Source organism: Clinocottus analis, unplaced genomic scaffold (genome assembly GCF_023055335.1).
Source record: "Clinocottus analis isolate CAN_PGR_092001 unplaced genomic scaffold, fCliAna1.0.p SCAF_8, whole genome shotgun sequence".
NCBI lineage: Eukaryota > Metazoa > Chordata > Actinopteri > Perciformes > Cottidae > Clinocottus > Clinocottus analis.
The window spans coordinates 883,299-896,621 of NW_027176240.1; the positions used below are offsets into that span (position 1 = coordinate 883,299).

Sequence of the window (13,323 nt, forward strand, 5' to 3'; positions counted from 1 at the left end):
CGGTGGTTCGAGCGCACACACACACACACACACACACACACACACACACACACACACACACACACACACACACACACACACACACACACACACACACACACACACACACACACACACACACACACGTACCTGTACAGGTTAGACGGCCTCCTCAGCTGCGCGTCGTCTTGTGTCTCCTCTCAGCGCTCTTACCCCATACTTAGCTCCGCCCTCTGGGGGAACAGCAGCCAATGGGGGAGCGGCAGGGGGAACAGGAAGTAGAGGGGAGCGCCAAAACCTGAGGAGGAAACAAAACCATTCTGTCAACAGCTGTGAGGAACTCGCCTTGCAGGAACTTCACGAGGAGTTACAAAAAAAACAAGAGTTTAGTGGACACAAAGAAAGAGAGGGAAGTAGCACCGAAGACCAGGATGTGCAAGGAACCTCTATTGTATTAGTATTATATATCAAATATAATAATATATCAAGTTAACGTGGCAGTTTCACAAAGGCGTGGCCAGGCGGTAAAGTATTTGGGACTTTACTTTAATAGAGCTGCAGAGAGGATTTATTTTATTTTAATGGGAAGTTAGTGTCGACATGCTTCCCTCCACGAAAAATATGTTTATTCAAAATAAAATAATCTCTGTGGCACAGAAACGTTCATGACACACACTTTGGTCAGAAAGATGATCTTCACATAGGAAAACCACTTTTTTGAGTGTTTTAAGTGTAAATGCTAACGTTAGCGGCTATAAAACAGCTCCTCCAGGTCACATGACTTCACGTCTCCTCTGCTAAGCTAAAGGATGCTAAATCGTCTCCTTTAGACTCTTTTAGACACCCAGAAGCTTCTAAACTCAGCAGAGGGGCGTTCGTCTTGTGTTAAACGACCTGATTTTAAACATTTACACACAAAAAACACATTTAAGAAACGCATCGACTTCCAGACCACTGAACAGGAAGTGCAGAAACGCCGACTCATTCCCGGGTTTAAGACCTCTATAGGTTTTAAGTAGTCTGAAAACCCGCCGGGGGGTTTGCAGTAAGATGAAGCCAATGAACCAACTCTCTCTGGAGGGAAAATCAGGTTCCTCTGATCCCCTCAAACCCAAACCAGGCTTCTCATTTACACGATGTCAAAGAAACCAGATCAGTGCAGAAGCCAGACGGGAGCCTGGCTGCTCCGGTCGGGTCAAAAAGCTCCCCGACAGACCGCTAACGCACACACAGGCGGCGTGGCGGCCATGGCGTTCTCGAAACATCGAAACCACAAAAACAGACACGGCGCCGACGTGCACGACACCATCCAGACGGCTCTTCCCACCACAAGTTTTCAGAGACTTTCACTCGTTCACAGACGTTTCGGGCTCAGAGCTCTTCATGCTGCAGACGCGCTGTTGCATGCTGGTCCGCCATCAGGAGGCCGAGAGCACCGCGCCCCTCTTTACCAGGATCACAGGTGTGCCTCTTTGAGTCATGAAGGTCCTGCACCCACAACTAAATGAAAATGACCCCTTGGAGATGATATTGCTCCTTCTGCTTTCACGTTGAAGCTTTTTCCACTGCGAGTCGTCTGTGAAGCCAAAGAGGTTTTATTCTGAGCCGCTGTGATTGAAGGAAAACAAGTGTGTAAACACGGGTGAGGCACAGAGGGAGATCAACATTAGAGTGCACAACATTTATTTTAAGTCTGGCTGCAAAAAATAAATATGAATATCCCTTTTGTATAATTACCACACTACTTAACAGCATCGTCAGACTGCAACGATCAATAAACAGCAATATACTAGCAATAAACACTAATATACTAGCAATAAACACCAATAAACACCAATATACTAGCAATAAACACCAATAAACACCAATATACCAGCAATAAACACCAATATACGATCAATAAACACCAATATACTAGCAATAAACCTCAATATAGCAGAAATGAACACCAAACGGCCGCCAGATAAACCCACAACAACCCTCTGGAGGACTAAAACAACAACATCTTTATCATTCGCCAAACACTCGGCGGTGGAAAGCTGCCTGCATCCACCCGGCCGGGCGAGTTAATCATTAAGCCGGCAGTTAGATATGAAGGTCAGCAGATCACCGTCCGCTGAGCGGCGTTAACGTGCAAACGGCCGGTGAAATATTCACTTAAAGATTATCCAAAAAGCTCAGCGCGTTGAGGCGAGCGGGAGCAGAAGAGTTCATCAACAAAGTCTCAGGAGTCCACCGAGTTGAAGCTTCTTGCCTTGAAAGCACTTCTCAGTCGGTTTGGACTTGTTTTGACTTGTTCAGCCTCTCTGCAGCTTTATTTGCTGGATTGACTTCTCTATTTGAAATGCTGATCAAATGTCAGGGTGGATCTTTCTCACGCTAGTTGCTGGTTTATTTTAAAACGCAGAGTTAGCGTGCATCACGGCCACAGCTCCTAAAATAAATAACTGAAGTGGCTTATATACGATATAATCGTTTTAAAGAACCACTCAAACTGTTCGGAAGTCAGTGTCGTTTATTAAAATGTCATTTATTGTAGTTATTTGCACACCATTCAAATGATTAGGATATTTTTGTATTTTCGTTTCTGCATTTGCGTGCAAATATGAGATCGGCCGGTCTCTTTGCTACGATTATTATCCCACATATCCACGTCTGCTCTCATTAATGACGAGTAAACGTGCTGCAACCTTCCTCCACACCTTCCTCGCCGCCCGCCACAGAGAATTAATCCCAGAAGTCAGAGGCGTGGACATCGCTGGTATTTGGTGGGTTGAGTCACCGCCACGGGGCCTTTCAGGGCCTTAACGGTCTCTGCACCATCTCATCTAGTACTCTTCACGATCTCCTCACGATCTCCTCACAGGGATCAACGCTTTCCGTTCACGGCCTTGAACACGATCAGCGCAGCGACACGAACGAGCACAACCGGCTCTTTTGTCCACCGACCTTCAACAGTCATTTCCAAATATTGTATGCAAACAGGCTGGAAAAACAAAAATGTGACCAGGTTTGTCCTCTGCACCCACACACACACTCACACACACACTCACACACACACACACACACACACACACACACTGCTGCTGCTGCGATAAACACTTCCTCATTTTGCTGAGTGCTCTGTTGTGCGATAGCAGATAAAGAGGCGGCCTGCAGACAAGTGTCCACCACGGAGGTCGCCTCAGGTCTCCGGACAAAGGTCAACATCAAGGCAAAGTGTGTGAGGCCTTCGGGTCCGACCGCGTGTCTGCGGGCGCCTCCTCGTGACTTCAACTCTTGAAAATGAAAAGGTGGTCATACGCAGACTGAAGCTGGGTTAACTCGCACAAAGTAAAATCTATTTGAATCATTTAAAGTGATGTAATGCAGGACCCCATGTGAGATTATGTAAAGACAAAAGAAGTGGGAGTTTTTGATGAAAAAAAGATGAAAGATGAAAAATGGTTGGAAAGTTGTGGGCGATTTGGCATTTTTTGGCAGATTCAGAAGGTCCTAATCTTCCTAATCCTCCTAATCTCCTAATCAAGCTGATTAAGTGTAGCATCAAGCTAATCGTGTGTAGCATCAAGCTAATCATGTATAGCATGAAGCTGATTAAGTGTAGCATCAAGCTAATCACGTGTAGCATCAAGCTAATCATGTATATCATCGATTTTATCACATATAGCATCAAACTAATTGTGTGTAGCTTCAAGCTAACGCTACAAAAAAGTATATTTTCCATAACTTGTGGCGCTCTTTGAGACATCTTGTTCACACGTATGGTTCATGCTCATACTTGTGGTCTCGTCAGCCAAAGAATGAGACACAATACAACAATGTGTCTGCGCTTCATGCAGAAGAACACACAAAAGAACACACAAAGAGAGCTCGTAGTGGGAGCACACTTCCTCTGAAGTGGGTTCAAAGTGAAAGGCGTCAGCAGCATCAGGGTGAAGCCGGCTCTGCACTGCAACAGGTTCCTATGCTTTGTCACAAAAATCAAAGAGCGTCTCTTTCAGCCACACACACACACACACACACACACACACACACACACACACACACACACACTTCTCTAAATTCCACAGAGGAGCGCCACGTGACTTCCTGTTGTAATGTGAATAGGCTCTTCCTCGCCCCCCGCCATCATCACGGTGTACATTACAACTACTGCAGAGGTATTTCTGAGGCCAACTTGACGCGAGTCTGACGAGCACGAGAGCGAGCCGCCGCCGCCGCCGGGCCCCCGATAGCGGGACGGTGCGAGCGCAGAGATCCAGAAATAACCTCGGAGCTGGAAGAGAAAGAGAGAGAGGAGGCGGCGTCTGAGCCGGAGTCTGCTCGCCGAATATCGACGGGGATCCACAAAAAAAGAGGCAAACAAGGTGTCACTCTCGAGGGCTTTTAAGAAAACAGCTCTGGTTGTTCTAGTCGGGGTTGAAGCTGCTCCTCCTCCTCTGACTCATGGATGTGCACCTTGAAAAGAAAAAACATGAAGGTGCTCGGGTGAGGGATGACTGTGTGCGCCTGCAGCAGGTTGTGTGTGTTGCTCAGCGGCACTTCAGCACTTCAGGGATGCGTTACAAAGCGGGGGGTTTGAACCCGTGACCACATGACCAGCCGACTCGATCTCACCTCCAAATATTCTGTTTAAAAAGGGACTAAATAAAAACTTGAAAAGTGTAAACTGGGATTTATAAAACGCTGGTGGAATAAAAGACAAACCTACATCAGCTGGCACACACACACACATATACACACACACACACACACACACACACACACACACACACACACACACACACACACACATATATACACACACACACACACACACACATATACACGCACACACACTTTAAATAGAATGGAATTTGTAATTATCAACAAATACTTGTCAGCCCGACTCCGCACGCTAAAGGTCACCTCTCTCTTTGGCGCGACTCGTTCCCTCACACTCAAAGTAATCTAAATATAAAAGGTGTGTGTGTGTGTGTGTGTGTGTGTGTGTGTCTGGACGTTGATGCATGACATAAAACATGCCCGGCAGAGACGTTGTGTACATACCTCAGGCCGCCGCCGAGTGAATCGTGTACTTTAAGCCGTCATGGTTGTTGTACTCAACGAGAACACACAACACTGTCCGGATTACCAAACGCATTAGAGCAAAAAAAACTATAAACTTCCACCTTTAGTGGGGATTAAATAACCTCCAGTCCATCATAACCAGTGTGCGGTGCTGATGGGATGCGACTGCATGTCACAGCTGCTCCATTAGGAAGTTATTATATTTCACTCCCGGCAAACATGGAGCAACATTATCCTTCATTCAGAGTCGATATGCAAACAGATTGTTGTTACAAAAGAGCCATAGATTATGCCACGCCCGTTGTTTACATCGCTCTGTGTTCAGAGGCTCTTTCTCTTCACTGCATCTAAAAAGGGAAGCAAACAGCTGGCGTGCTGGTTTACAGGCGCTGCATAACGCTTTTCACATTCACAGCTGGTTTGACATGAAGCTTTTAATGTCTGCCGTCATATCTCAAAGCCGTTATCACAATAAAGAAATGAGGGAATAAAATATATGGTGTGTTATTGTGGTTGTGTAACTTACGGTGGTGACAATAAAAGTAATAAATGTAACTTGAATATTAACATTGGAACAATGTCTGCTGTCAAATGCACCGAAACGCCACAAATCTCTGCTCGCATCCTAAAAACTGAATACTCCACTCCGCCACAGACTCCGCCCACAAGGAGTGACAGACTCCGCCCACAAGGAGTGGCACAGACTCCGCCCACAAGGGTCTGATCGATCCGATCGGTTAACCTCTCGAAACTGAACTTCCTGCCGCGCCTTGTGGCCATTTATGCTTTGGTCCTCGGCGCTGCATTTCTGTTATTTTACACTTTTAAGTGGACGAACGAGAAGCCTCGCTGAAGCTGTGGGCGCTGTGGTCGTTGCCCTCAACTGAAAAATTGCAACTAATGGCTTTAAGTTCCTGCAAGACAAAGAAATAACCAGGGAGGCGGCGGCCGTATGACTCGTTACGAGAGCTCCTTCCAACAGGTCAAGCTGCATCCTTATCTTCCCAAAGTGATTTCATCATTTTATCCGAGCTGACGTTTGGGTAAAAAGTGTCGTAATAAGCAAGAACCAGTTCTTATCTTGTGAAAACATGTTGCGTGAGGTCGCTGTGACCTTTGACCCGCGTGTTGGGGGTCCATGTGATCCGGAGACGTCGCTTTGGTATGTGTATTTGGAATATTGGCAGTTTTACAAGAGTTGGAAATTGACATCATTGATCATTATTATCATGGTCACCTCTTAAAATATATATATTCACAAATGTGAACATGTAAAATTGTTATTTAAACTATAATTTAACCACAACACTTCATGTCATGCTGTAAAGCTCTGGAGTCTAGCGTCCAAAAACAAAAAAAGATTAAAATGGCTATATTTTTTCATAAAGAAAAGGGTTATTTAAACCATTTAAAGTGATATAATATTAACCCATGTGAGATTATGTGTAGATGTGTAAAAAAGGTGGGATTTTTTTTTTGGGCTGGATGAAAATGGTTGGAAAGCTGCTTTGCCCGACAGGCGATTTGGTCGTTTTTGGCAGATTCAGTAGTTCCTGATCTTTCTAAAAGGGTGCGCTAACCGCGTGTAGCATCAAGCTAACCGCACGTAGCATTCCAATATTCAAAATGTACAGAGTCAATGATGAAAAAGGCGTATGACATGAACATCGTTGGTCCGGGTATCCCACCTCCAGACAAGAGAGACACTCCTCCCACATGGTTAGCATCATAGCTAGGCTAGCATTAGCATTTAGCAGCCAGTAGCGGTTACAGACGAGCTCCACTTCCCTTCTTCTGACGTGACACAATGAGCCGTGCACATGACCAGGTTTCACAACAGGAAGCCGGCGTGTGCACATGGTGCAGCTAACGGTCTTTTTGTGCAACTGAAGGTTCCACTTTCTAAAGATCTAAATCAAATTTAAATCAGATCATAGCGTTTCATGTGAGTGTTTGTAATGAAATGAAGAAGGAGAGGGCGATCGCTCCGAGATAACGAACCTGCAGCTTTAAATAACCTCGAGTGAGTCACTGGAATCTGACATATTCAGCCTCACGTCTGGATTATGAACTAGAAACGGCGAAAAAAGTGTGTTACGCATCCTCAGGGGGCTCAATGCAGGAAGAAGGTGTGAGTGGGTGGGGGGGGGGCAAACAATGGAGCGAGCGAGGCAACACAAAGACGGGTCAGAAAGCAAGAACAGCGTGTTTCTGAAACGTGTTCAAAGAGCTGCGACCTGCAGCTTCAGACTGGACGCGGTGGCGAAAGAGTCGAGCCGCAAAAGCAGTTTGTGTCCTCACACGGCGGCCAACTCCAGAAACGGTCGTATCCTGTTACACAACGACTCACCGGCGTCTCGGCTGGAGAACCAAACACACCTGCAGCTCCATCACAAGTTACACATTTACACAATGCTGTACTTTTCAGAACGCAGAAACTGCTTTTACGCTTTGAAAAGGCAATTTTCTTGATTATATATATTATCTAAATGGATTAATTGAATATTATATTGTTGATTAAATCAGTGTTTTTTAACCACCGTCATGTGTACACCAGTGTGCAGTGAGAGATCCTCAGGTGTGCTGTGGGCAAAACGCCCAACTTCACCCAATTGGTGTAAAGAAAATATTTAAAAATATAATTTATTATTGTTGAGCGTCTGAGCCTGCAATAAATAAATACATAAATATATATATATATATATAAATAAATATATATTTATATATATATATATATATATATATATATATATATATATATATATATATATATATATATATATATATATATATAAATAAATAAATAAATAAATATAAATAAATATATGTATAAATAAATAAATATATATATATATAAATAAATATATAAATAAATATATATATATATTTATATATAAATAAATAAATATAAATATATATATATATTTTAGTAGCCCAACACCTTTGAACTGTACATTATTAACAATACAGTACTGCCTTTCGTGCCTTATTGCTTAAATACTATATAATATACACTAAACTCGCCCTACTCTAAAACCCCACACACACAAAACAGACACACACAGACTGGATTAAATATCATCATCGTGTACACTCTGTGTACATTTAGCAGAGCGTCCTGCATCAGTGTGCACTCAGAATAGCAACACACTGGAACTGTACATTATTGACGACACAGCGCCGCCCCTCGGACCTTATTGTTTAAATATTGTATCATATCATATTTCCAGCTGAGGACCCGGGTGGAGACGGCAGCGTCGACACACCTTTTGGTTTTGTCCTTCAAACCAAACGAGACCTTTTGAAGTCGTCACCTGGGGAGCATTTTTGTCGCACAATGTTTTTCAGACGACACAATTGATGGAAGCGATGTGTGTACGAGATGTTGCGTCGCACACGGAAGCGAGGACAGATCTGTTTTTATTAAAAAGCAAAAGCTGGCAACGAAATAAAGCAACGAGTGAAGGGTTGCTTCCGAAATCCAAAGCGTAGCAACGGCACAACAAACACGGGTCTGTGTTTACCTGGACGCTCGCTGGGATGTAAACAAGCTGCTCGGGTCAGGACTTCCTCTGAACGAGCAGAAGGAGGTCTGGACCCACGATGGACCCGCTGCCGGTACGTGACCGAAGCGTTATGGATCAGCTGAGCCTCATGAGATGCTTTTAATGGACGTCAGAAAAGAAACGACAGCCGAAGCACTTAAAAAAATAATAAATAAAAAAGGCAGCAACTGAGTCTGACTGGAAAATACACATCTGAGTTTAGACTCATTAGAGGAATTATTATGAGGAAGAAGAGGAAGAGGAAGAAGAAGAAGAACAAGGGGAGGGCAGAGGAAGAAGAAGAATAAGCAGAGGGAGGAGGAGAAGGAGATGAAGAAGAGGAGGGAGGAGAAGATGGGGATAGAGGAGGGGAAGGAGAAGAACAAGAGGAGGAGAAGAAGAAGGGGAGGAAGAGAAGGAGATGAAGAAGAGGAGGGAGGAGGAGAAGAAAAGGATGGAGAAGAATAAGGGGAGGGAGGAGAAGGAGAAAGAAGAGGGGGGAGAAGGAAGAACAAGAAGGAAAACAAGAAGAAGAAGAAGAAGAAGAAGAAGAAGAAGAAGAAGAAGAAGAAGGATGAGAAAGAGGAGGGGGAGAAGGAAGAACAAGAAGAACATAGGAGGAGAAAGAGAAAGAAGAAGAAGAAGAAGAAGAAGAAGAAGAGGAAGACTCGCTGTATCTTCGTCAAGGTACATTTACTGTTCAGTGATGTCAAACACAGATACTTGCAAAGTGATATTTAGAGCTCAGCGTGACTCAGAGCGCACAAGACGTCATTCTGAGAAATGAAACCGCTCGTTTCTTTATGGTGCGACACGATGTGGCGACGCACGCACGCACGCACGCACGCACGCAGGAAGTGAAGTCCTCGTGGTTAACGGCGTCTTGACCGTCTGACAGCGACCTCGTGGGAAACGCTCTGCTGAGGGCGGGACGGTTTATTCAGAGGTTTTAATCCAGTTAAGATGAGCAGCTTTCCTCTGAATTATGAAGCTGGAACCCACCGCCTCCAGCGCTTTACACGTTTAAATTATCACTTTTAAATGTTGTGATATGAATTAAAATACTGTGATATTCACGCTTTGCAGACTGTATTTCAACCCTTTTGGAAACCGTGTGCAAAAACCCTCCCGCTCCCATTTTAAGTCCCAGCATGCCCCATTCAGACAATCTTTTGGCTTAAAATACGTCATATTTTTCCATTTTTGAACCGAACGACCCAGTTTTTTGACTGAAACTCCTTCCTAACAGACCAAGACTTTGTTTTATTGTGATTTTTGTTGCAGATTCTGATTCTTTAGGTCCTAATCTTTCCTAAAAGGTGTCTCATTGACGCTCCAGGAGGCATTTTTGGGGAATCTGGCTCATATCATGCTGGATGTTTATAGTTACGATCAAAATATCTTTTTTTTGCAGATATACATTTTTTTCCCAAGACTTTGCTGAACAAATACATACAATAAACCCAAATATCAAAATGAATTTGGGTCGTGTTGGTTGCACAGTTTAACGGGTTAAGATGATTTGCATCACTCTGGTGCCCTTTTGGAGCCACATTCAGAGGTCAGATGAACAGTTTAGTGCACAATTTGTTCACAAACACATTGCTTTGTGTGAACTGTAACGACGCCCAGAACCAAGAGCAGGTTTCTCCACAAAAAAAAGCCCAGTGTGAAGCCTTTAAAACGTGCTGCCGGGCCGTTAGCAGGTGGATGCTCAATGACAAAGAGCTCTTTTGTTGGTAGATCTGTTTAAAAGTTGCTCGTGATGAAGGAGCCACGCTCCCTGAACAGCACGGTGCAGCTTCTCGGTGTCTGAGGGTTTAGTGGTGCAGACCTCTGATGGGACGGCTCTGTAATTAGTCGCGTGCACCGCCGGGGCGGGACCCAGATCTCCCGTTTCGGGATGTGCTGAATTCACCGACCTTGAAAAATGAGAAGCAAGGCCAGAACTTTTCAATCAGCTGCAGCCCTCGAGCCAAAAAAAACAAACTAATTTCACTCTGAGTTACTTGGCCCCGTTTTGTGCCGTCAAACAGAGCGAAGCGCGTTCATGTCAACGGGCGCGTGTTGATCTTTAAACGCACGCGACGCATGGAGGAACTACTTTGTGCAGACGGCGCGTCATCACTCGTCCCTCCGCTCCGTCAGCCACGTGCCCGGTACCGGCCGCTTCAGGAACGAGCACGGACCGGTCCGTTAGTAGTGGGTCACTTCTCAGACGAATACACGAGAGCGAATGTCCCGGATGTGAGAGAGAGAGAGAGAGAGAGAGAGAGAGAGAGAGAGAGGAAGGGCGGCGGGGTTTGATTAGATCAACAGGTGAGCGCGCGTCCCCGTGACGGTCAGCGCGACCTGGAGCTGGAGCAGGGAGGAGGAGGAGGAGGAGCAGGGAGGAGCAGGGGGGAGGAGCAGGGAGGAGCAGGGGGGAGGAGCAGGGAGGAGCAGCACAGCTTCTGCTTTTTAAACATGAAGAAATTTGATTTAATTCTTGTGCTTGAGGTCATGAAGTATAAAATAAATGAACTATGACACCTAATCTCCTCTATCTGTCACTATCAGAGACTCAACGACACCACCCAACTCACCCACACACACACACACACGCACGCACGCACACACACACACACACACGCACACGCACACGCACACGCACACACTTTAACTTCCTTCCCTCGCGGGTCAGAGAGGAACAGGAACGAGCAACAGCAGGATCTCTCACGCATGAATCCAGGACGACACATCTTCCATTCATGTGGTCCGAGATGCACAAACAGTCCAAAAACACACAACACAACAATCGTTTCGTTACGACATGTTGTGTTTTTACCAAATATATACATTTAATCTCAAAATAGCTAAAATCTTGCTCTCAGCTGGACGGAGGCCACTCATCCAGAATGTGCGTGGTTTGGACTTTTCTGTCTAAACATAGCAGGACTACTACAACACACACACACACACACACACACACACACACACACACACACACACACACACACACACACACACACACACACACACACACACACACACGCAGCAACTCTGGAAAATATTGCTCATGTGATTAAAAACTTGTATCTTGGAGAGTGTGTCTGGCATCAGAGAGAAGAGGAGGAGGAGGAGAGAAGAGCAGAGAGGTCTGGAGGAGGAAGGAAAGGAGGTGAAGCAGCAGTCAGAGGATATTCTCTTATTCTGCTTATCTCTGAGTTGCATTGCTCGGCTTTTCGGCCTCAAACATGGACGTGTGTTTATTTGTGGTTTCACGAACGGATGTTTTTTTAATTGGTTAAAAAACAAACAAATTGATGGTGGTGGGGGATTTTTCCATTATGGAGATTATCCACGGTCCAATAAATAAATACAGGATTTATTATAGAGGAACAGAATGTTATTATCCCCCTAAATGTATTAATAATATAATTATGCAGAACGACCTTATGACTTGTGATTCCTTTATTGAAATTTGATGGTTTTCCACACAAAAAATATGTTCCATCTGTTATGCAATAATAACAATAAAGGGTAATTTATATGTTAATGTGAGTGAATGATTGTCAAGACCTGGTGAGTGTTTACACTGAGAGGCCGGCAACTAATGATTCATGTGTTTGGTGATGTATTTATTTATTTTTATAAACGGATAGTTTGAAAATATGAAATAAAACACCTGTAAAATATTGTGACGAGTTAAAACTCAAAAGCAAGCAGTGTTAAACTTATTTTAAATCACCATTTTGCCTCAAACACGAGTTTGTTTTTCGGTTTTCTTTAGGGGGGGTACGACGACGTAAGAAACGTAACAAAGGTTAGAGCGGACGATCCGCGCAAGATAGTGACCCTCACGTTTACCTCGTCAAGTCGTAATAAGTCCGCCAACGTGACGTCACCGGGTAAACTTACTCCTGAGGGCGGTCAGATGGTCGCTCGCAATACCAAACGGGGTTTTCTCCTTCAAAGTCCTCACAGGAAACTCCTCCAGGGGTTAAACCCACTTTGTTGTTTTTCAACAGTCGCTCTTCGCCCCAAAAATGGCGGAAAAGTTTAATAAATCCATGCGACTTCTGTTTTTTCTTTTTCTTGTTCTTCCCGTCTTCTTCTTCTTCGTCTGCTCGTTCTTCTTCGTCTTCTTCTTCTTGTTTTTCTTCTGCCAAGCGGCTCAAAGAAAACCGTCGTCTTTGAAACCCCGGTGAGAGACTCCTCCCGTGTTTCCGCCCCGGCGCCGACTGGAGGACTCGCAGTTAAAAGGACCGTCTTCTCCTTTCGACGGCGATGACGCGGCGTCCATTAGTTTGAAGGGGCGGGGCTATCGCTCTGTCTTTTACCCTTTCTCTCTCTCTCTCTCTCTCTCTCTCTCTCTCTCTCTCTCTCTCTCTCTCTCTCTCTCTCTCTCTCTCTCTCTTTGCGCGCGCACGCCCACAAACCGGTTACAGTCGTCTCGTTTAAATAAAGAAAGAGAGGAGATGAGCTGTCAGTGTGAACACCTCTTTACACTTTTTCTGAGCTCTGAAGTATAATTACCAATACAGCAACAAAGTTAACATACTCGCCATTGTACAAGTACAATAGGATAATAATGGAGTGCAGTCATTGAAGCATTGATATGACATGTGTAATATTAAAGCTGGGAAAGGTGAAGCTCAGGTGAAGTTGAATATTCACCTACAATAATGCATTATGTGCTGGTTAAATTATTGATCTGCAGTATCACATAAATATAAAATAGTAG

General features: G+C 44.5%; 1 protein-coding gene across 2 annotated transcripts in view; it reads right to left on the reverse strand.

Moving 5' to 3' along the window:
• Positions 1-12,807, reverse strand: part of b3gnt2b (UDP-GlcNAc:betaGal beta-1,3-N-acetylglucosaminyltransferase 2b) — a 22,013-nt gene extending 9,206 nt beyond the window's left edge. The window contains exons 1-2 of one of the 2 annotated variants that reach the window (XM_068568782.1): positions 12,498-12,807; positions 130-277 (exon numbers count right to left, since the gene is read on the reverse strand). The gene's annotated coding sequence lies outside the window, so the exon portion shown is untranslated. Of the gene's footprint in view, positions 1-129; positions 278-12,446 lie in introns of both variants that reach the window. The other variant, XM_068568781.1, reaches the window with a different exon arrangement.
• Between the last annotated feature and the right edge of the window lie 516 nt (positions 12,808-13,323).